Source organism: Canis lupus, chromosome 3, assembly GCF_003254725.2.
Source record: "Canis lupus dingo isolate Sandy chromosome 3, ASM325472v2, whole genome shotgun sequence".
Lineage (NCBI taxonomy): Eukaryota > Metazoa > Chordata > Mammalia > Carnivora > Canidae > Canis > Canis lupus.
The window spans coordinates 7,272,910-7,297,904 of record NC_064245.1 but is presented as its reverse complement, the minus strand read 5'-3'; the positions used below and the strand labels follow the sequence as shown (position 1 = coordinate 7,297,904).

Sequence of the window (24,995 nt, the reverse complement as noted above, 5' to 3'; positions counted from 1 at the left end):
CCCCTACCCCCTCATTATGGGGGAGAAAGTCCATGTCTCACAACCCCGGGGCTGCAAAGTTCTTGGCTGCCTCTCCACTTGAGGAATGGAGCCAAATCCAGCTCTGTCCCACCTCCCTGCTCCCCAAGAGATGATCACTCCCTGCTCACTATAGGAAAAGGAAGCCTTGGGATCAGTGATCCCAGCTCCAGAGCCCTGAAGCAGTGAGCTCCAGTCATGGAGAGTGATGGTGGGGACAATCAGAGAAGATAATACTTTATCTTGAGTTTGTTCTGCTTTAACAGAGCCAGTTTGTCAAATTATTCAGGAGATATGGAAAATACCCCTGATAAATCCTCACTTGAGAGACACATCTCAAACCTCATCTCATCCACATCTGGAGGAAACTCGGTTTACCTTTAATTGGTTGCTACCAGCATTTCATAATGACAGATCTACAGTCCTGGCCTTCCAATCTCACTCCCCACGGGCTGAAGTCTGTGGACTGTAGCTAGCTCAGCGTGGTCTTGCCTTAGTTAGGGAGAGAACACTTAGGTGACCTAGAGTGCAGGGAGGTTTCAAAGGGTGTCTGATCCGGTAGGGACTGAGTTTTCCTCATGTAGGCGATGACTCTTTCATCTCTTTCTTGAAGATTATCTTTCCTACGTTAGAAAGTCACCTTACCGAGTTCCTTTCTCTGACTCTTCCTGGGAGTTTTCATCTCTTTTCTGGATTTATCCTCTTCTTCTGCCTTTTTCTGTGCTCCTTCTGCTTCTGTCTTTCTGTTTCTGCAATGACCAGTGACAGAGGGCATGACCAATAATCAGTTTCAATCTTGGTGGGTGGGTCGAAGTGAGTGACTGGGTTATGGGGAACTTGGATGACTTGATGATAAGATCCTCAATGAAAGGCTTGCTCTGAGAGCTGCCTTCCATGGATTCTCTCTGCTTGTGGATGCATGGCTATTTGTACATGTTAGAATCTGAGTAGGATGATGGTGGAAATGGGCCAGGGTGTTCTGAGAGGTCCCAGTGATTCTTGAGGTGAAGCATGGGAGATGGTTCCAGAGGTCCAGCTCTCTGCCCACACCTCTGGGGATGGTGGGAAGATGCAGATTTGGGTGACAGCGAGATCTTGGCTTCTGAGTACTGAGTAGTACTTCTGAGTAGTAATTCCCTATGTTCCAGGAGGGAATTAGGGATAGCGACGCTTGTAGATCATGATGAGGTCAGGCTATCTCATGTTAAGGATAGTTTGTCCTTGGGGGTGGCAGCCAAGTCCTTGTAGCCCAACGCCTTGATGTCCGTGGCATTTGTGTGCAATTTTTCTAACTGACATTAGAATAAATACACAACTAATAAAATAGTTGTAAAAGTTCATCTGTGTATTATATAAAATAAGCCAGGTTACACCAGTGGTTTGTGATGAAGTTTGTGAAAGTTATTGTTGAAGGACTATAATACCAACCATAACTTGAAAAGTTTAAAGTAACTGTTTTTTTAATATAAATGTTTAATTTTATGTAAATGCCTAAAAGTAGGCTACATATGGCATTTTGGTAAATTAGATGTAAGAACAATGGGCAACAAATTTGATTGCATGATAATTAACTTTGTTATATAGATAATTTAGGCCTACATATATGACATGGATGTATTCATAAATAAAGTTAATATTATATATAACATACATGATGCTAATGTATTATGTGAGCTAGAAAACATTTACCAAAATTAAACATTTTAACAGATGATATATAAATAATGAATTGAAAGAAACATGTGAACGATTTTCTCTACAACTCAGTAGTTTTGAACTACTCAGGATTGGGTCAAATCTGAATCAACATCAAAATTTGACTGTTTCAATGAACTGATGATTTTTTATTCTTGAAGGCTCTCCATTTTTTTGTCTTGATCTCTTGAGGTGCAGTGGTTTATTTTATTATCTCCCCTCCACAATTTCTAATTATTTGAATACTTTTATTTTAGTTGCGCCATGGTGGTTGCAGAGCAAAACAATAGATTAGGAAATCAGGAGAACAACTGCTGCAGAGCCAATACAAGCAGATTTAGGTGTACTAATTAGCGGTTTTCAAGAATGTTAAACATAGATGTATTTTCCTGGGAAAGCTTCAGCTACAAACAAAACAAAACATAGATAGCTGAATTGGCAAAGAGGTACTTTGTAGACTGCCGACTCAGTGTTACATTACTTCACAGTTGTTTACTATGAACTTAAGGGCAAACAGGACTCCTTCAGTTTTTGCTTATAAAAGCAAAGGGAAAACCTTCTATTTTAAGTAGGATGTGGCTTGTAGAAGCATCTTATTAAAATGACATTCTCCCTGTGGGCATATGTATTAAGAACCAGTTCACCCAGCCTAAAATCAATTACTTCTGCCTATGGCAAAGAAAGTCGGAGTTAAACATAATTCTCAGAGGTAGTTAGCATTCCATTGAAGGTTATTGCTTCCATCCAAGAGAGGAGTTACCCAATTTAATCAGTTCTCTGAGTGTTAAACCTTAGATAATAAACAACTTAAATTATAAACAGTGCAATTATTAAGTATAACAATTAAGACACTGTGTTTTAACTAGATAATTCACAGGGTAATCAATGGTTAGCCAGAGAGTTCTAGTTGCTTAATACTTATTTGAACTCTTACTCAGAAATGAATACGGAACATTTTTGCCTATTAACTCATTTCCATGACTGTAGACTTGCCCTCCTCTCTTGTTTTGCACATTGCAATCAGAGTTTTCTTTTCAAAGGAAAATTTTAGGTTGCTCTTTGCTTAAAATAACCATTTTGCTCTTCTGTGCTCTTTTGGTAGAATTCAAACACATTTACCGGCTTAGTGGGTGCCTCATAATCACCCTATTTGCTTTTTTAACCTCATTTTTTATCTCTTTACCTCTCTCCTTTCTTTGACTTAAATTCTATGCTCTGGTCATTCCGGATTTTTTTTTAAATTTCTCCAGACATGATATAATCTTTCATTTCTGGACATTAATATAAGCTTTTGCCTCTACCAGAGACTTTCTTCTTCTGCTTTTTGCCGAATTTATTTCATCATTTAGATTTCAGCATAGATACTAATTCCACTGGACATCTTTCCCTAACTGGCTGAGATGGAATTGATATTCTTTCTGCATAGTTCCATAGTGTTGTTCTGTTTTACACCTCTCCTTGGTCTCTCCATGCTGAACTTGCTGGTTTATTTAATCCTGTGCCTCTTCTTCACCCGGTTGTATTCATATAGGCTGAGCATTAAAGAGGTAGTAGTTGCTCAAAAAATGTTTATTGAATGATTACATGATAAACTTCTAGTTAATGTAAAGGTGTTTCTCAATCTCTTATGGTTAATAAAGAAATGATTCTCAACACATCCCAGAAATTCGATCCACTTCCATTAGAAGCTAGAGCTTATGTTGTAGTGATTTTAATGGCAAATGGGAGGCATAGGGAGATCTCCATTATATAGAGTGTGTGTGTGCGTGTGTGTATAGGCGGGGTGTATTTAGTTTGATGTGTTCCCAGGTAACTCATATCTTCCTCTACAGAGATACAGGTTCAGAACTAGATCCAGTAATTTAGGCACAGAAGTTTCAAGTCTTCCTAAATTAGCTACAGTTTAAATACGACTTAAAAATCTTTACACCTAAAACTTGGGGAGGGAAAAAGAAAGACCTTATCATTTGGATGTTACAAAGAGAGAGAGAGAGAGAGAGAGAGAGAGGAAAATGGCTAAGCAATTACCTGTGCCTCCATTTTCCCAGTCTAGTTGTAATAGTTCCATTTCTCACTTGGGGATTCTTTTACTTTCCATCAATGAGATCTGAGGGTACTATTGTTAATGGCTTCTTCAAGATCAGGACTTAGCTGAACTGGCCCCCTGTTTAAGAGGTATATGGAGGTACTCATTGGGTTCTAGGGTTTACCCAAGTAGCATAAATTTTAAACTACAGATAGAAATCTATCTATAAGAAACTACTGTCTCTTTTTCTCGTTAGAGTTGAGTTGTGTATTCATACTAAAAAATGAAATAATACATGGATATTAGAAAGTTAGGTATTTAGAAATTTAGAAAAAGCAAATAGTGGCTTTTGGAATCATCAGCTTTTAGGGATAAATTAGAAGGGAGTCTTGGAAGCCTCAGAATTCTCTTATATCAGTAAAGAATTGGCAGCTACTGTCTTAATCCTGGACAGGAGTTATGGAAGCATTGGGAAAGTATAAGGGGAAAATGGTTTTACTGAGCTATTTTTAAATTTTTGCACCCTATATCTCAGAGAAATCATGCTTTTATAGAGACAAATTTACTATTTGAGAACTAATCATTGAGGAAAATAATCAATTGGTCAATTAATAGTATGGAGATAGGAGGCTCACCTCTTAGAAAAGGAAATTTGACTCCTATATCACATAACATATAGTTGTTGATGCAATCAACAAGATTTACATCTTAAATGTAAAAGATGTTTTGTAGTGGTAATATAGGTAAATTGTATAACTACTGACATTAGTAAGTCCTTTAAAAACAATACCAGAAGCCAAAATCATCATAAACCTCTCTATTAAAATTTACTACAAAAATTAAAAAATAGATGTTTTTCTCTCATATATAAGTGTCATACATACATATATATTACAGATATATGTAATATATCTATGGTATATATGACAGATTGAGGAAATAGTTGAAAAATAAATAACTAACAGAATTTTCTTAATTTATGATGAAATATCACAAATAAATAAAAAATAAAAATGAAAATATGCTAGAGATAAACAGGCACTTCCTACATGCAAAAGAATAACCAACAACAGCAAAAATGAAAATGTTGAAAATCAGTAGCAAAGTAAAAAGATGCATTATAGGGGTGCCTGCATGGTTTGGTCGGTTAAGCGACAGACTCTTGGTTTCGGCTTAGGTCATGATCTCATGATGGTGAGATCAAGCCCTGCATTGGGCTCCATGCTGAGCGTGTGGAGTTTGCTTCAGATTCTCTCTCCTTCCCCCACTGTCCCTCTCCCACTTGCTTGCATGCTGTCTCTCTCTTTCTCACTCTCTAGATACAGTCTTTTTTATTTTATTTTATTTTTTTTTAGATAGTCTTTTAAAGAAAAAATACATTATGAAAATGTGTAATTTACATCCCTTTTGACAAAGGACAAATGTTTGGTAATACTGTATGTTGTCAGAGGTATGGGCAGAAATGTACTCTTATATACAGCTTGTGGGGGTATGCATCGATACCCTTAAAAACATTCAATTCTATTGGCACCCAGCATTCATTTAAAGATATAAGTAAATCAATGATAAAATGCACGTACAGAGATATTAGTGTATATCCAAAAAGTTAAGTCTCGTGGGAGCTTGGAATTAGTCTATTTTATTCTGTTTTATGAAAATTATCTACAACAGTGTCTGACATATGGTAGGTATTAATAAATATTTTTGTTGTACTTATTTTTAATAATGATAAAAAGCAATTTAATGTGGGGTGGCTGGGTGGCTCAGTCAGTTTTAGGCATCTGACTCTTAATTTTGGCTCAGGTAATGATCTCAAAGTCATTAGATTGAGCCCCATGTCAGGCTTTGTGCTCAGAGGGGAGTCTGTTTGAAGTTCTCTCTCCCTCTTCCTCTGACCCTCCCCTGGTTCATGTGCTTGCTCTCTAAATAAATAAATAAATAAACAAGTAAATAAATGAATAATTTTTTTAAAAAAGCAATTTAATGTGTGAAAATATAGAAATGGTGATATAAATGAGGATACACTCAAGAAATAAACTTTTATGGAGTTATTTAAAAGAAAGATATGAAAAGTGTGTTATGCAGGAACTTTCTTTATATATTAAATATATATACACATATAATTTAAAAAGCAAGTAACTTAACATGATCCTTAGTATAGTCTCATGTTTGTAAATGTTTTAAAATGGTATACCCTGAAAGGTTAACTGTGGTGAGATATCATGTAATGTTCTTTCTAATGTCATAATGTTATGTGTTGCTTGCCAAATAAAATAATAAAATGAATTAGTAAAAAATTCACCTTAATAATTCTCCACAGCTTATGGAACACATTTCATACTGATTAATATGGCTAAAGGCTTCTGTGATCTTACTCCCATTGTCCTTTGCTTTTTTAAAAAAAATTTTTTTTTATTCTTTGTCCTTTGCATTTTAATCAACTACTTTCTCTTCATGTACCCTTTGTTTTAGGCAATCTGAGCCCCTAACCTATCTACAAAGAGAACTTCATTCTATTATGTCTATTTTAATATTACTTCAAGTATTTTCTTTTTCTGAAAAGGCCTTACCTTTTATTTCTGTTGAAATGCTTATATTTGTCCAATATTATCTTAATAATAAAATCTTCGATTTTTGAAAATATAATTTTAAAATTTTTCATTCCTCTAATTATTTTGTATCCCTCTTACAGCATTTAACTTTCTATACTATATTTGTGTTTTCTAAACATGTAATTTTCCTACAAAATTTCATAGAATATATCTTTTGATGATAGAGACTAAAGTCTTATTTATCATTTTACACTGTATAATGTATAACAAAACATCTTGAATAGAGCAGATGATTTTTTTTTTTGAATTACTGAGCTGAGATGTCAAAAAAAGTCCAAATACAGTCTTACTCCTATGGAAGAAAAAGAAAAAAAAAAGGAAGAAAACATAATGTTTATAAGGTAGCTTAAAATTCTAAGGGGAAATTTCAAAACATTGGCAAGTTTTTATTTTACCTGTCAAAGAAGAGTTTATGTTTATATTCTTAAATTTAACTAATTCAACAATAGAGCATTAGAATGAGGGATATTTTTAAATCAGTGCTTTATTCATTCTGGGTCATTGTTTTGTTTCATTTTGCAGCAATTAATATATGTCAGTGATCTTATCAGATCACACATGCAGGAGTCAGAGCAAATGTAATTTTGATGCTCTCCTGAGTAAGAGATTTGGAACTGATATATGCCTGCAGAAGTTTTTGTGATTTTCTCTAACTTCCAAATATCTGAAATCTTTCTGAGCTGATCCATTTGAGAATTTAAGACCAGAAAGTTTAGATAAGCATCTTAGGAATTATGACTATGTTTTCTCAAATGTGGCAGGTGTGCAGCACTTTATTTTGGCTTTCATACAGAATCTTAATCCATGCAGGAAGTATGCCACTTTATCTATCTCAGTCATTAGTTCTACTGACACCACTAAGTTGGGAGATCCGAATGCAAGCACGGATAGCATACACCTGTTTAATACTTAACAGCTCTTGTCAGGATGGTCATTTAAAAAAAAAAAAAAAAAGGTGGTTCTAGGGACGCCTGGGTGGCTCAGTGGTTGAGTGTCTAGACGCCTTGGGCTCAGGACATGACCCCGGGGTCCTGGGATCGAGTCCCACATCGGGCTTTTTTGCATGGAGCCTGCTTCTCCCTCTGCCTGTGTCTCTGCCTCTCTCTCTGTCTCTCATGAATAAATAAATAAAATCTTTAAAAAGAAGGTGGTCCTAAATGCCTCCTGATTTCCTGGGCAAGTCATTGTGGGGTAGGCACATTTCCTCACTCAGATGCTTGTTTGACTTTGTTCCTATGCCCCTGGTGTCCTTCCACTATGCCTTTAGCAAGCAGTCATTCAGCTGTGAGGTCCCCGTTGCCTCAGCTGGACCCTCAAAGCACTCTGAACTTACAGTACTCCAATGCTCCAGGACTGGCTATTTTTTATTTCTGTTTTTGCCAAGAATGGCCAAGTAGATATGTGTTAGGGTTGGTTTTATGAAAGAGCTGAAACAAGACAACCTGTTCCACAGTGAAACACAGGCAAGTGTTGGGATGAGTTGCTCCAGCTCTCAGAGCTGGGGATAAACAGGGCTGATTTATTTTGAAAGGTTTTTTGCTCAGATCTCCTTACAGTGCTTAAGAGGCTGGCCCAACTGTCCTCAGGTGTGAACAGGAGAAGAAACTACAGCCCAGGGAAAAGGTTGAGCACGGATGTCCTATTGAGATCAGGCCTTTTTATTTATTATCAGCAGCAACAACAATAAAAGCAAGTATCATCATCACACACAAAAAAGAGATTTTTTAATATTTTTTACTTATACCCACAATGCATGTCCAGTCAGGTTGCACATTTGCCTGGAGAACACCACTAAACTGCTTTCAGGACTTTTTTTTCACGTTACTCCTATGATTATGCTGTAATGTCACAGATGTGATCACAAATATTTAAAAACAGAGTTGAATTGTATTGTAATTTGTTTTTCCCCCTCTGTTTTCAAAGCTCAAGCATTTTAACAGTTTAGAAAAAAAATATTTTAGGATTTCATTTTTTTTCCCAGATTAAGACAATGTATGCCTGTAGCATTATTTAAGAAAATGATGTTTTTCTCTTTCAGACCCCAATTTCCACTCATTATCAGAGAGCTGAATTCTAAATCAGAGACTGCGGAGGAAAGATGTGCAACCTGAATAAAACATTTCCAGAAGAGCCTGAATAATGGTCCTGAATAAAGGGAACTGAAATGTTCTTGAATTATAATTGGGAAAAATTTAAGTATGTGTACTCAAGAACACATGTACTAAGAAGAGGTTAGTTATTATTATTCTTTGTGCTATTTAACATTTATGGGGCCCCCAAAGTATTTTTAGTTCTGATTTGAACAGAAGTGGTCTGATAAGTGAGCTCCCGTCTAAATTACCCGTGTGGAGATTCACCTGTAATCATTCTCTGTGCGGAGAGAGGCAGCGTTGATAAACTACTCCTGAATAAGTGGACTGTTAATGCAGCAGCATAGTCTAACTCACAGCAAAATAAAATAATTAGTTCAGACAAATACGGCCTTTAAAAATCTCACTTGACCCTTTTTTTCTTTTACCTAATTTCTCTGTGCCAGGGCATTCAGAAATTAGCAAACAATTTGTCAGATTTATACAAGATTACTGAGAAATTGGAGAAGGGGAGTAAGGATGGAAAGATGAGGAAGACTAAAGATCAGTGTCAGTCTCTGACTCCAAGGGCTTTATGCTCCACAGGTAAGTAATCGAATATCTTTTCTTCTTTGTCTCATATCAACAATATAGAATAAACAGTGATGATTACTTTGGAGAAACGGTCTCTGATACTTAATTCAGAAAAGCTCATGGTAAAAAATTTCTGAAATAATGAATATGATAGTCCAGAGGAAATTAAAAGATAAGAGAGCTTAATCCAATGATAATTAGATAGAGTTGAGAAAGATAGATATGTGAGCCGTGGTAGGCTCTTTAAGAATGAATATGTGCTTCTATGTGTACATTTCTGTGCCTGTTACTTTATATGCACACAAGTAAAAAAAAAAATGGTTCTACAGCCTAAGAAGAAACCAAACATCCACCCATAATTATAATACAGGGAACACTTTGAATTCTAAGCTCAGGAATATAGACTTTATTCTCTAGGCATTGGGGAGCCATTGAAAATATCTGAGCAGGTGAGTGACATGTCCAGAATTGCGTTTTATGAAGATTAACCCGGTGGCATTTTCAGAATTGATTAGCGTGAAGCCTGGATTGTGACAGAGCAGATTGTGGTAATGCAAGTCTGAAATATGGTGGTGGCAATGAGAGTAGAAAGGAAGAAATTGATTTGAAAGATCTGTGACAGTGGAACCGCGGGACTTGATTATTAAATATGTGACCTGAAGTAGGGAGATGTCAGTGATGACTCCAGACACTGAGCCTGGATGAGAAACCAACTATGGAAGGGAAAGAATGTCCTGACTGTCAGTGGTTTATTATTTTCTCCCGGATACTGTGAATCCTATAATCTATTACCTTCTAAATATCTTGGATCCAAATACATGTTCCACATCTGCTAAGCATGCTGTGTCGTCCTGCCATTTATTTTTTGCACAGTCACGCACTGGTGACCATAGGTATGACATCACTGAGAAGTACAGTGTGTGGCAAAACTGTAGTTGACTAGACCAAGGGAATGCAGAAAAATTTCACTTAATATAGTTTTAAAAATTAAATGTAGTAAATAAAAATTCTAGTAAAAAGCCACTTCCAAAATAGAGTATTGAGATAGAAATCTGTCTTAAACGTATCTATCTCATTGAAACCAAAACACTAAACAAACACACACGCATACAGACATAGATAACTCTTCTCTGAGACCACTGTTAGCTGTTCAGGAATTATTACTGAAGTGGTGTAATGTGCTAGGGCAGATTCTCTTAGAATTTTTATATTATGCAATGTGCATTTCATTTTAAACTTTCGAAACCACCCCTTACAGACTCAAAAGTTAATATATCCACACTTCCATTCTCCTTTGCATTTTTAGCAAGTTTCAGCCAAGTGCTTGTGTAACTGCTTCGCATGTTCACAAATTGCCAAGATCCTGAAGCACACGTGTTGCTACTCTTCTCTCCACATAGTAAGAATATGGGTTTTAAATAGATGCCTTATACTTGCAGCATCCCCTAGACTCTTCTAAATGGTTCAGAAAACTGGAGAAGTAATAATTCCAGTAGACGCTTTTGCTTAAAGGGATTGTGACTGTTCTTCTATGTGGAAATATCTGTGTGCCATTTAAAAATTGTGTTCGTATATAATATATTCTACAGAATAACAAAAACATGATTGGTAAAGCGACAGTTGGTAAGGCATTTTACTAACTTTATTTGTGATTTCACATATATTCCACCTTTATTTTTCCTCTTTTCAAAATTCCTTGTCTTTAAAACTTTATTTTCTCTTTAACAATATGTGTTTTCATAATTCTCACACATTATTTAGCTGACATTCTCAAACTCTACAGGCATCATGATGGTACGTAAAGCCAGAGGATAAATGTCACTGTCTTTTGTGGAAAGTGTGAAAATGTTACTCCAGTTTTTGGGGCCAGGTTCCAAAGCTTTAGCATTAAAGCAAACATTTACTGTTGTTTTTTGTTTATAGGCAGCATTCACAGGAATTTAAGTGATAGACCTCACAATTTCCAAAGGACGTAAGGTTGGGAATAGGCAGCTTTATACTCTGCCTGCAATTTCTGGAGGACTTGCTCACAAATGATATGAGCTTAGTGGCCAAGACCTTCCAAGTATTAGAATCAGATCTAGTTTGAGTTCAGATTCCATTATTAACTAGCCGGGAGACTCTGGTATTTACTTAATTTCTGTAAATCTTAACTTCACTGTCTGTAAAATGGGAGTATTATAATACTGTGTGGTTACAAGATTGAAATAGATATTGTCTGTAAAATACTTGGTACAACCTGTCACATAATTAGTGGTTCGTATATGGTTGCTTGTATTAATTCACACCTGCCATTAGCATTATATGGTGGTCATAAGAGGAGAAACCTATTTGATATTGTGAATTTTAAAACATCTTATTAGTGTACTTCTTAATTTGTACAGTTGTTTTTCTATTCATCTGCTGTGTCAACTTTGTGTTCTTTTCTTCATTACCGTATGCATTTCTAGACTCCCATTGTGATTTAATAATTTGGTTGCCTTTGTTACTCCAAGGACACTGTGGGCTTCTTGAGCTCTTATTCTGGAAGTGCATGTGGATCTCTCAGTATACACTAAGTGGAGATAGTTCATGCAAAATCATATCTAAACCTAAAATTAAAATACTGTTCATCTCAAATTTTATTTGTATATTTCCATCCCGAGTGAAAACCAAAATACTTTATTCAATTGGTAAAGTTATATTGAGTTTTTAAAAAGATTTTATTTATTTATTCATAAGAGACACACAGAGAGAGGAAGATACACAGGCAGAGGGAAGCAGGCTCCCTGAGGGGAGCCCGATGTGGAATTCGATCCCAGGACCCTGGTATCGCACTTTGAGCTAGAGGCAGATGCTCAACCACTGAGCCTCCCAGGCATCCCTATATTCTTAATTAGATTTAAGTAATATGTAAAGTGTTTTTTAAAAAGATTTATTTATTTGAGAGAGAGAGAGAGAGAGAGAAGAGAGAGCATGAGAGGAGGAGCAGAGGGAAAGAGACACACAGAATCCCTGCTGAGCTCGGAGCCTGTTCCGAGGCTCTATCCCAGGATCCTGAGATCATCATCTGAGCTGAAATCAAGAACCGGTCACTTAACCCAACTGAACCACCCAGGCGCCCCCAGTAATATGTAAGTTTTACATCTCTATTTCGTGGTCTATTGTGGGCAAAGCAGAACAGTTGGTACCTCTGCAAAGACAAGTAGAAAGGGTAGATCACTTATGAGGTTAAATTCCCATTCTAAGGGAAGACAAAAAAAAAATGCAATAGTTTCAAACAGATCAGGATCCAATTAGGCATTTATTTCCCAATTCACCATATGGGCAAGGTGCTGATAATATCCATATATTACTCATTTCCTCAATGAACCTGATTTATTATTTTGAAATTAGATACAAATTAATTTGAAACAAAATGCTGCCATATTCAACTTTGCTCAAATGCTCACATGTCTAAAGATGCAGTTATATTTTCAGTGTTAAGGTAAATTTCACAAACAGTTCTGAATATTGAGTGCAATCCTCTTTTTCTTACCCCTGAATTTCTCTCTCTCTGATATAAAATAGCATCATATGTAATTTTCTTTAATACTTAATGACACTTTAGCAATTATCTGTTTTCTTCTAAGCCCCCCAATCAGGCATAAAATAAAAAGAATTTAAATAAAACTTAACACAATAAAACAAATCACACACAAGTAGATTTAACCAAATTAGAAAATGTGACTCATCATGCTAAGGCCAGTTGTCCTTAGGCAAACATATGGATAAAGATGATTATGCTGGTAATTGAGGAATAATGTCCATCTCATTTCAGTCGGAGTTACCTTGGCAAATGGAATCATGTAGTTTTAAGTTTTTTCCCTCTATAACATGGAGAGTGATCCTGGGGAGTGCCTGGGGTTTTCTTCAACCCGGGCTTCGTTTTGGAAATGTGTGTGTGTGTGTGTGTGTGTGTGTGTGTGTGTGTGTGTGAGGGTGGAAACAAAGTCATTTAAAGTCACTACTTCATTCTCCTTGTCCAAGATCACTGGGAAGAGCTAATGAACGCTTAGCTCTTTAAGTTTAAAGTATTTTGAACATTTTGAGAATTTCCTATATGTGGAAACATTTGGAGCAGTCCATTCATAGGCAGGTATGAAATTATCTGAGGAGCTATGTGCTTCTGGGGCCGAGACTCTTTGAGCCTGGATTCTCCAAATGCAGGGAATCCACTACCCCTAGGATATGAGCTAATTTTAGGTAGTAGAGAAACAAACACTTTTTAACTTTGATAGCCGAGATTTTTTCTTTTTAATTTAAATGTGAGGTAGGAAAATAACAGCTAACACAATAAAGCAGAGATTTCATGAGATAACTGGAATTAGCATGAAATAAAATAGGCAGGGTCTATACAAATATCTGTATTCTTTTCCTTGATATATGACATGTCTTACAAGGACAGGGCCAGAATTATGAAGCTATTTTATATGTGATTGAAGTTTGGGAAAAACTACCCTTAAAATTAGGTGAATTATGTATTTTTCACTCTGTCTTATTTCAGTGATGGATACTGAGCCTTTTGTTGCTTTCACCGCCAATGAACAAGGGTGTATGCGTTAGACTAATATCTTTCAATGGAGGGAGCTTTGGCAACTTGTATGTACTGTTTGCCGATGCATTTCTTTTGCTTACTTTGGTGTAAGGTAACACAGCATATGGTTTGAAATTGTACATTGTGAAGAAAACTAATCAGTTTTAAGTAGGGTTTGTATTCCAGGTTACAAAATTTGAGCATCCAGAGAACCCATGTTAGGTAAACTTGTTTGCACGTTTCTTCATTCACTTGTACATTCAACAAATATTTATTAAATTTCCATTTTCTCTTTGAATTAACCATAATGTACTTATTATAATATTCATTTAAAAAATAATTTTTGTTGATATCAGAATAAGAAAGCCACCCATGTTTATTTGTTAAGTAAAATTATCATAGATTTTATTATTATTCTTGTTGCAAGGATCTAAAGCAGCATTTTGCAAGCATTAGGTCATGCACCATCTTAAGAAGTCTCCTGAGATACCTTTCAAAATGTAACTTCTCTACAGGTGGGGTCTGGGAGTCCACAATTTTAACAAGTTCTTGAGGGATTTCTGTTTGTACTTCAAAGACCGGGAACCACTGAAGAAAAGAGTAGGGACTGAATCTAGCATTTGTGGAGAATTCTATGTATAAGATAGATGTTAAACACGCTCCTTAAATAATAAATATGGGTGTGTAACTGGAGGAATAGCCAATTGGTTTTATTCTTTCATTTTCAGCTCCCCTCCTTTCCTTTCCCTTTCTTTATCTTACTTCAACCCCCTCCAAAGGCAACCACTCATAGGTCCCCAACTCCTTAACTAAGACTATGAAAAAGTTGATTCCTCCACTATTTATATACTCTCGGAGACCACCCAAGGACAATGTTTCGGTTTCATTTCCTTTTCAAAAATATTTAAGAAGTGAATAATACACATACAATGCTCTAAGTCTAGAAGCTGAGAAATAAAGTGCCTTGTTTCAGAGAATGCTGTGGCTTGAATAGCTGACTATGCTTTAAGATATTTTCATTGATTCATCCGATTCACTTTCTGTTGAGCTGATCACAAATTGTCAGAGCAATTGTCAGCTTCAGGATAATAATACTACTACTTCTAGCTGTACCTTGGCGAGAAAAATAAATAAATAAAGGGAAAGTTAAACACATCTTGTTCTAATGCAGAGATGAATAGCACTGAAAGAGTCCCATTGTGGCGCTTCTGGCATTGGTCAACAAAGCTGAAAAGCAACGTGGGACAAACAAGGAAAAACGGGGCAATGTTCCCATAAATTCAAAATTAAGTTCCTTCTTCAATTTCCGTGAAGCAAACTCCCCGTGGTGAACATCTGGCAGGCCATTAACTTTTGTTACTTTATTTTATTAAAAAATCTTAAGGTGAGAGAAATTTCTCCATTTGGAGACTTGATTTAGCATCGAGGCTAAAGTCTGGGCCATCGTGTTGTCATTTGCATAGTACCCGCGCTCCAACAGAACATATTGTCCATACAACCTTTACTAAGCTTTCCACCAAAGGTTGCAGTTCCTTGTCATTTTTAAAAATCACTAATCCTGAGAGTTATATTTTTAATACATAAATCAGCTGATCAGTGGCCTATATCTGCTGGAGGAAAAGTGATTGCAAGACTCTTCATACTTTATAGCTTCTTGCTTGCATTTTTTTTACTGTATTATTTTCTACAGGAGCTTGAACGTCAAAACTATTTACACAGAGCTTTTTCAATGATCCATCAGAAGGATGTGAACTGTTGATTGCACCATTTTCTTTATTTGCACAGCTGCTATAACCTTCAATCTAAATCATTTTCTTACTGTGTCTTCCCTTTCTCTTTTCTTTTTCTTCTGTGGGCTGTCACTTTCTAAAGTAAACATTTCATATTCCACCATCAGAACTATTTGTGCATATTAACTTTCAAGCCATGAACTTACTTATTAGTCAAGTTATTTTTTTGTAAGGAAAAAATGCTAGGTAAATGTTAGAGAAACAAATGATTTATTTTTTATTTAATTTAATGTAATTATGAACTTCAATCTTTATAATGCAATTTTTATTACATGTATGCATCTATCTATCTCTGTCATCTATCGTAATTATTCGACATCCAATCTTTAACCTGAGCAATTTTAAGTTGAAACATTTATTCAGTTTTGGGAATGATTTTAATAGATTTTTCTCTAAAGTAACATGGAAATACAGTTTCTGTTTATTGTAGTTACCTGGTCTCTGAACATTCATACAATAATTACAACAAGCTGCTAACTGACTCTATCTTTTGAGAGTAAAAACTTGAATGTTCTTTTAGTCTTACAAAGCCTTTTTGACTATAGACAGGCAGTAAAATTTCATTGTTGACTTCTGAAACAATTCTAGTGGCTTTTTTTTCAGTTTATAACAATTTTTCTGATGATAATATTTTTAGAGTTGAAAGGTTAATTATAAGGGACTGAATCTTGAAGTTATGTCATGAAGTCTAGTATAGCTCTGCATAGTGAGTTATATTAAAAACAAAAAACGTTGGTTGTTATATATTTTTCCCCAATAGTCTTAAATATGTACTCTGCTCAATTGGTGTACTAAATGCTGCGATGTTTGCAAAGTGAATTTTGTAGAATTCCTTTGTATTTAGCGTTAGCTCTGAAAGTAGAGTTAGGGTAGATATGATTATGGAGATGAGAAGTCAAGCAGGGAAGACATGATTTTGACCAGGGAAAACTGAGGTTCAGATTTTAAGAGATTTTTATAAAAGCTTATATAAAAAGTAAGTGCAAAATTTTATGGTTCTAAATGTGCTATTCTTTCCTTTATAGTGGGGTTTATAATATTTTTAGAGAATTTTTAATTTCATTAAGCCATTTTTAAACACATATACAAAATAGATTATAAAAATTCAAACAATTTTTGATGTCTAGTTCATTCCCATAGCTCCTTGAGAGAAATATAGGACCCATAAAGAATTTATATTTGTATTACTCTTTGAGTATGAGTATACAGAAACACTTGATAAATTATTCTAAAATCTAGAAGTATAGAATTAAAACAGGCAAGCCTACTTTTAAGCTTTCAGCAGCCACTTCTAGCTCCTTCTACAATGTAATGATGCAATTTCCTTATTTATTTACTACTACTCGATCTTTTTCTTTCATTTATTTTTTAAAAGGATCTTATTTATTTATTTGAGTGTGTGCATGCGAGAAGGCACTAGCAGGGCAGGAGGTATAAAGAGAGAAGGAGAGAGAGAAGCAGACTCCCTGCCAAGCCGGGAGCTAGATGCAGGGCTCCATCCCTGGACCCTTGAGATTCTGAACTGAGCTGAAGCCAGACATTTACCCGCTTAACCACTGAGCCCCCAGGTGCTCCCTTTTCTTTCATTTAAAGTACATCTTAGATGTCATATGTCTGTTTACACGAGTAAATATTTCTAATAGATATGTTCCTAGAAAAAGATTTAATGGTTCACCATCATTCTCACTTTTGAGTTTGACACATCTTTTTTTTAATTTAATATATTTTTTTAAGATTTTTATTTATTCATTCATGAGAGACACACAGAGAGAGGCAGAGACACAGGCAGAGGAGAAGCAGGCTCCATGCAGGGAGCCAGACGTGGGACTCGATCCCAGGTCTCCAGGATCATGCCCTGGGCTGTAGGTGGCACTAAACCGCTGAGCCACCCGGGCTGCCCGAGTTTGACACATCTTGTTACAGTACTGTTCTCTATCAACAACATATAAGTGATTATTTGTTTCCGTACAGTGCCAAATCAATTATAGTTATTTTCTACTAATTATTAGATTATTTCACTTTCCATCTTGTTGATTATTGAGAGTGTAGATCGCCTTTTCAAAGGTTTCAAATGTTCAGAATTTTCCCTGGGTATTGTCTACCCCTATATTTTGACCACTTTTCTGTCAAGTTTTTTTTTTCTTATTGATATGTAGAAGTACTTTGTGTAATCTAGTCAAAATCTAAGCATAAAGAAGATAGAAGAGTGAGGTTAGTTCCCAGACGAATGTCTGGCCCCTGTAAAATATGGACATTCCAGGCACCTTTCTCATATTAAGGGCTGAATAGTGGTTAATTTTTATTTCTTATGACTGTATATTTAAATCTACAGTGTTCTTTCTAAAGAAGTCTATCAAGACTCTTTATGGAGCACAAGAGTATAAAATAGTTCCAAAATTGTTAATTGTATTTCTCTTACCTAACTTGCAGATTCCCAAAGGGAATCTTTAAGAGAGTCTTTTGGCACAGAGATCAATGGAACAGAATAGAGAACCCAGAAATGGGCCCTCTCAATGGTCAAATAGTCGACAAAGCAGGAAAGACTATCCAGTGGAAAAAGGGCAGTCTCTTCAATAAATGGTGCTGGGAAAATTGGACATCCACATGCAGAAGAATAAAACGAGACTATTCTCTTACACCAGACACAAAAATAAACTCAAAATGGATGAAAGATCTAAATGTGAGACAAGGATCCATCAAAATCCTAGAGGAGAACACAGGCAACTCCCTTTTTGAACTTGGCCACAGCAACTTCTTGCAAGACACATCTATGAAGGCAAGGGAAACAAAAGCAAAAATGAACTATTGGGACTTCATCAAGATAAAAAGCTTCTGCACAGTGAGGGAAACAGTCAACAACACTAAAAGACAACCTACAGAATGGGAGAAGATATTTGCAAATGACCTATCAGATAAAGGGCTAGTATCCAGGATCTATAAAGCACTTATTAAACTCAACACCGAAGAAACAAACAATCCAGTCATGAAATGGGCAGAAGACATGAAAAGACATTTCTCCAAAGAAGACCTACACATGGCCAACAAGCACATGAGAAAATGCTCCGCATCACTTGTCATCAGGGAAATGCAAATCCAAACCACAATGAGATACCACCTCAACCCAGTGAGAATGGGGAAAATGAACAAGACAGGAAACAACAAATGTTGGTGAGGATGTGGAGAAAGGGGAACCCTTCTGCACTGTTGGCGGGAATGGGAACTGGTGCAGCCACTCTGGAAAACTGTGTGGAGGTTCCTCAAAGAGTTAAAAATAGGGCTACCCTGTGACCCAGAAACTGCACTGCTGGGGATTTACCCCAAAGATACAGATGCAGTGAAACGCCGGGACACCTGCACCCCGATGTTTCTAGCAGCAATGTCCACAATAGCCAAACTGTGGAAGGAGCCTCAGTGTCCATCGACAGATGAATGGATAAAGAAGATGTGGTCTATGTATTCAATGGAATATTACTCAGCCATTAGAAATGACAAATACCCACCATTTGCTTTGACGTGGATGGAACTGGAGGGTATTATGCTAAATGGAGTAAGTCGATGAGAGATGGACAATCATTATATGGTTTCACTCATACAAGAATATAAAAAATAATGAAAGGGATTGTAGGGGATAGGAGGGAAAATGAGTGGGAAATATCAGAGAGGGTGACGGAACATGAGAGGCTCCTAACTCTGGGAAATGAACAAGGGGTGGTGGAAAGGGAGGTGGATCGGGGGGTGGGGTGACTGGGTGATGGGCACTGAGGGGGGCATTTGGTGGGATGGGCACTGGGTGTTACGCTATATGTTGGCAAATCAAACTCCAATAAAAAATTATACAGAAAAAAAAGATCTTTTGGCACTGGTCAGGTATTAAATAAACACTGTCTGATTCATTTAATCAATACTAACACAAAGGGACTTTTCTCAGGCCTTCTCTCCAAATATATGTTTCTGATTCATCTATATTTACTTCTGGTATTGGAGAATTTAATCAGATAATTACTGATCGCTAATGAATTTATTATTTGTAGAAATAACTAATATACCTATAAAATTTATGAGAATTTATTTCCAGATTTAATTGCTAGACTATTTCAGATTACTAATAAGTTTCAGGAAGTTCTGATATTAAGGCTATTTTTAATTACTCTGAATTTTGAGTTCCACTGTTTATATTTGTGTGTGTGTGTGTGTGTGTGTGTATTTGCATATTTTATCAGAGAAAGATTATTTGGAGAAATGTAGGAAAAATAAACCTAAATCTGACCAGAAGACATACCTTGTTCTTGAAGAACAAGAATTTTTTTTTGAGATTTTATTATTTTATTTTATTTATTTATTCATGAGATACAGAGAGAGAGGCAGAGACACAGGCAGAGGGAGAAGCAGGCTCCATGCAAGGAGCCCAATGTGGGACTCGATCCCAGGTCTCCAGGATCACACCCTGGGCCAAAGGCAGGCGCTAAACTACTGAGCCACCCAGGGATCCCTGAAGAACAAGAATCTAGTTCTAACGTCCATGCAGACAGATTGTGACAGGTGATACTCTTTTATGAATGAATATATAAGATTTTCCCTTACAATTTTCTCGTTATTGTAATTCCCTAAAATTCCTAATAATCTCAAAGACTTGAGTACTTTCATCACCTTACTGTACTTTTAATCTTCCTTGAAATTGCTTATGCTATTGCTCTTTTATTTGGAGACTTGATTTTTACCCACTTGATCTGTTAATTGGAGTTTTACCTTCTGAGGCTCTTGGAGCTGCTTTATTTTGCCAGCTGACTCTCTGTGCTCTCAACATGCTTCTTTACACTCACCCCCTGCCTTTTCATCTTTCAATTTATATCATCTCTCTCATTCCTCTTTTCTTCAGCTGCATTGAGCTTGTTTTATTTTGTGCGCATAGACGAAAAATGCCCTCATGACAAGAAATGTCACCACTAATCTTATTTTCCATTTCTAGTGTGTATTTTATTAAAATTTTTTTCATTTCTTAACCTACATGGTGACACAGTGCCAGGCTTATTTCAAGATTTTTAACTCAGTCAACACCAACTGGCATGTGTTAAACTAGGAGGAAAAAAAAGAAATCAAACAGAATAAGAATTACCGGAAATCAGCTGCACTTTCTGGATGAGGAACTTTGGTAATTGAATTGTTACATAGCCACTAGATGTAGGGAAAGGAATACAGAATGCCCAAGATAAAACTGAGAATTATTGAGTCTGTTAAATTAGATTTGAATAATTTGCTCCTGTGATAGAACCTATTCCTATAGGAAAGCATCATATGACTAAACCTGAAAAGAAAATTACTGTCAGCCCTAAAGCTCATTGACAACGCAGCAGCATTGCCAAATATGTAGCACATTAAGTAACATAACCAAGTGCCTGGTTATGACTGACCATTAGCATCAGGAAACAAACATTGCATATGTATTAGGTTTAGAGTAGCTTTTTTTTTCTTTTTCTATATGTGCGAATGAGAATGGGCAAGTGGAAAGATTTAAAGTTCTTCTATTTTTGACATTTTACTGAATAAATGGAGGCCAGCCTGGAATTCTAAAATCTCCTGTAAATGTATTTTCACCGTTTTCATTAGAGGCTAACTCTTTGCACATTTGGTGTAAACATTTGTTTGAGTAACCCTGCACATGTGGGTGTACACCATAAGGTGAGGAAAAAAAAAAAAAAAAAGGAATTCAGCATCAAATAGCATAACTTTGTTCCAGAAAGAACTGTTGATTTCTAATGATGAAAAATGAAATTGAATATTAAATACAGTGATAAATAGAGGCTTAAGTTGTATCACAACAGTGCATTGTAATGATCTTTTCCAAAGCTAGAAGTCAACCCAACATAATTTTAGTGTTTCTGGAAAAAATATTATTTATACCTTGTATCTTTCAAAGCAATCTCTTATTTTTGACGCTTACAGTATTTCCTCACTCAGTTGGTTAAACACAATCTTTGAGAGCCAGATCCCTTGTTACAGGATGGGTTTACTGGTCTTCCGTAAGAATAACAGCTTTGGGTTAGGTTTTGATGTCTTACATCCTTAAAAGAAAAAAAAAAGAGAAAGTTGTTTTCTTTTTTTAATAAAAATTATGAAAAATATGGTAACATAAGAAATGAACAGAACAAAGAGTTGGGAAGACATTTAAATGGAATCTTACATGATAGATATGTAGCTTAGATTTGTAATACAATTAATCTTTTTTATCAATCTGATGAAGATATATATATCTCATCAAAAATAAAATATGTTGCCATTTTCTTATATTTCTTTTTTTTTAAGGTTTTATTGATTTACTCATGAGAGACAGAGAGAGAGAGAGAGAGAGAGAGAGAGAGGCAGAGACACAGGCAGAGGGAGAAGGAGGCTTCATGCAGGGGGCCCAATGTGGGACTCGATCCTAAGACTCCGGGATCACTCCCTGAGCCCAAGGCAGACGCTTGACCGCCGAGCCACCCAGGTGTCTCCATTTTCCTATGTTTCAATTTAATTTGACTACTTCCACTTCAGAAACCACAGTTGCCGTGGTTTTGCTAATTATGTCTTGTGGGATATCTTGGGATGCTAAGGACATCCCAATTTCCCTGCATTTATTGAGAATTAGCAACTGATTGGTAGGTGAATGATACCCATGGAAAACTAAGGATACATTGAATTTATAAAGCTATTGTTTTGCTTTTGCAGGGATAGGCTTGGCACCAAAGCCCACTGTGTCCACTTCTAATGCTTTGTACTTTATCAATATAACAAGAAAGGCTCAAGCCTGAAGTAGCAAGTGATGAGTCAGGTCCTCAGTTCAGGCGCAGTGTCAGAGATGTAGGTGAAAACTCCTGCTTGCTCCAGACTCTGGGCTCGAGCTCTCCTGTCGCTGCCCTGTGCTTTCTCACATGTTAGAAAAGCACCATTGGAATGACATCCTGGTACACAGAATGACAATGTCAACACAAAGGATAAACAATAGCTGGACCCCTGTTTTTTATGAGAGTGTTGGGAGAGCAATACTAGCTAAAGAAAAACAACATACAGCTTTTATTACATTGCCCAATACTGAGAAAAATAGAACATTTTCTTATACATTAAATTCCAGAAGTAGATATTTAGAACAATTTTGAAGTCACTGTTTTTGATGGGAACAGATAGATAGTGTTTCAGAATACATATATATATATATTTTTTTTTTTTTCATTGCATCCGAACTGGTCAATGTATCCTATCCCTTCTCAGCTGATGGTATTGCCTTTGAGGTGATTGACGATGACTTCCTGGTAGGAGCTTAGATGATAATATAATATTTATATAAGACATTGCAATTTACAAAACCCTTCACATTCACTGTCTACTTAGAATGGCCTTTAATGTGTGTGTTGTGCATTTTATTCCTTAATATTTAAGAATGAAAAGGAAGACAGATTATCTAACACAGTTTAGTATTCCCCAACCTACTTCATAGTGTTTTCCATAAACCAAAAGATTGATCCCGTGAAAAACTCCGGAGCTAGAAACCATAAAGAAAACAAAAGGACTAATCAATTTGGATAGGTAATAAATTTTATGTATCTGGATGGGGGAAACATAAAACCCATATGGAATGATGAGGAGAATAATGGTGTGATGGTATATGATTTTCAAATTGCTATCTCTTCTTTTAAATTTCTTTGTCCTAATGAAATGTTTTTCATTCAGACAGCTAAGCAGTTAGTGTTTTAGCTTCAAGAAGGGATGAGAGCACAGATAGTAGAGAAGGCAAAGCACATTACTTCTTGAGTTCTGATATTCAAGTTGCTAATTCAAATTAATAAACAAGGATTATAGTTCTTTTTTAAAAAAAATTATTTATTTATTTATTTATTTATTTATTTATTTATTTATTTAGAGAGAAAGAGAGTGAGCGAGAAAGCAGGGGAAGGGTCAGATGAGGAAGGGAGAGAATCACAAGCAGACTCCATGCTGAGTGTAGAGCCCAACACAGGGCTCCTTCTCAGGACCCTGAAGTTATGACCTGAGCCAAAATCAAGAGTCGAAGTCTTGCCTGACAAAGCCACCCAGGTGCCCCATGGTTCATTTTTACATCCTACACTCCAAGAAGAAAAGCAGAACTGGAAGAGAAATAATGTGTATCACAAAAGATTAAGTGAATGAGCAGATACATAGATAAGGTGGATCCCAAACAAGAGGCTTTGCAGCCACTGCTTGCCAGGAAGAGGCCTGAGTAGAGCACTGATGGTACAAGGCAATTTGAGGGCATAGGTGACTTGCCCTTTCCGTTCTGTACAGAGTTCAAATAGCATCGGACACAGAGAGGAAGTGGCTGTGAGGTAGGTCTAATCAGGGAGAAACAGATGGGGAGCAAAGCAGTTTCATGCACTCCAGTGAAGTTCCCAAATAACAGAATGAATGAATTCATTTGCCTCTGGCCAACTTCTATTAATCACGAGCGAAGAGGGGTTTCAGTAGAGGCCACATGGTTGGGAGAAGGGATGGTTTAATTTTCCTTCAGGTACCGATGTTTGTACACCTGATAGAGCTGTGTACAGAGAAGACCCTGCATAGATGGTTCAATCCTGGAGGAATGTGCCCAATCCTGGAGGAATATAACCCACCTAAACCCAGCACTGCCCTGGGTACAGTTAGACCGAGGCCTACGCTGATTGGAGCTACGCTTCTGTCACTGAGTGGAATAGAAATTGATAGATTTTGTTATTGTTGTTCTTGTTGTCAAGTTATATTTAGCAGATTAAGGCTTACCTAGTAAGGAGGAGGCCTCCTTTCCTTGAGATTCTTTGACAACATGGTTGTTGGGCTTGACGTATTTGGTGTTCATTGAAAAGGTCGAAAAATTGAGTGAAACTGAAAATTCAAACACCAAAAACCTGTCACATGTACTGGCTTGGAGGAGTTATTAGTTACTCGTATTTAAATATTTAATGCTACTTTCATGTGATTACTGTGTTGTAGCTAAGAAGGAATGGTATGAAATAAGGGATAATTTTGAGGACAAATTATTTAAGGGAGCATCTTATTAGTTTTAGTATTTTAAAGAGTTTGACTATCATTTGCATAATAATTATGCTTTGCATTTTGGAATTTTATCTGTTTTATTATGTAGATTTTGACCTCCTATTATGAGTGTAGCCTTTGAAAACTATTTCAGAGTAGATCTTTTTCATTTGTGTGTGTGTACTTTTGCTAGATTGCCAACGCAATCGTATCATTTCCCTCTTAAAAACATGTTATGGCTTCTTGTGGCATTTAGAAAAGTGGGGACAAAAATACTTACCTTTACCTACAAAGCCTGGTTTGATCTAGTCCCTGCCTACCTCTCAAACTTCACCTAATGTCTCTGTCTCCTTTTGCAATTTTTTTTACCCTTTTCACTTCTTCCGATGTCTCACGCTCTTTCCTGCTCTAGTGTTTTTGCATGCGCTGCCTCCCAGGCCTGAAGGATTTTCTTCCCGACCTCTTCAATCTGGCTCCTACTCATCTCTCAAGTTTCATCTTGAAATGTAATTTCTTCTGTCACTCTGGACACTGGAGTGTCATTCTGTCATTCCAGACAGAATTATGTCATTGCTGCTGAACAGTACTTTTTCATGGCTTTTTCTATCACCTAGCTCATAT

At 36.3% G+C, this 24,995-nt stretch overlaps 1 pseudogene; it reads right to left on the bottom strand.

Moving 5' to 3' along the window:
* Positions 1 to 239: 239 nt before the first annotated feature.
* The window catches only part of LOC112654016 (dematin-like), a 36,068-nt pseudogene continuing 11,312 nt past the window's right edge, over positions 240 to 24,995 (bottom strand).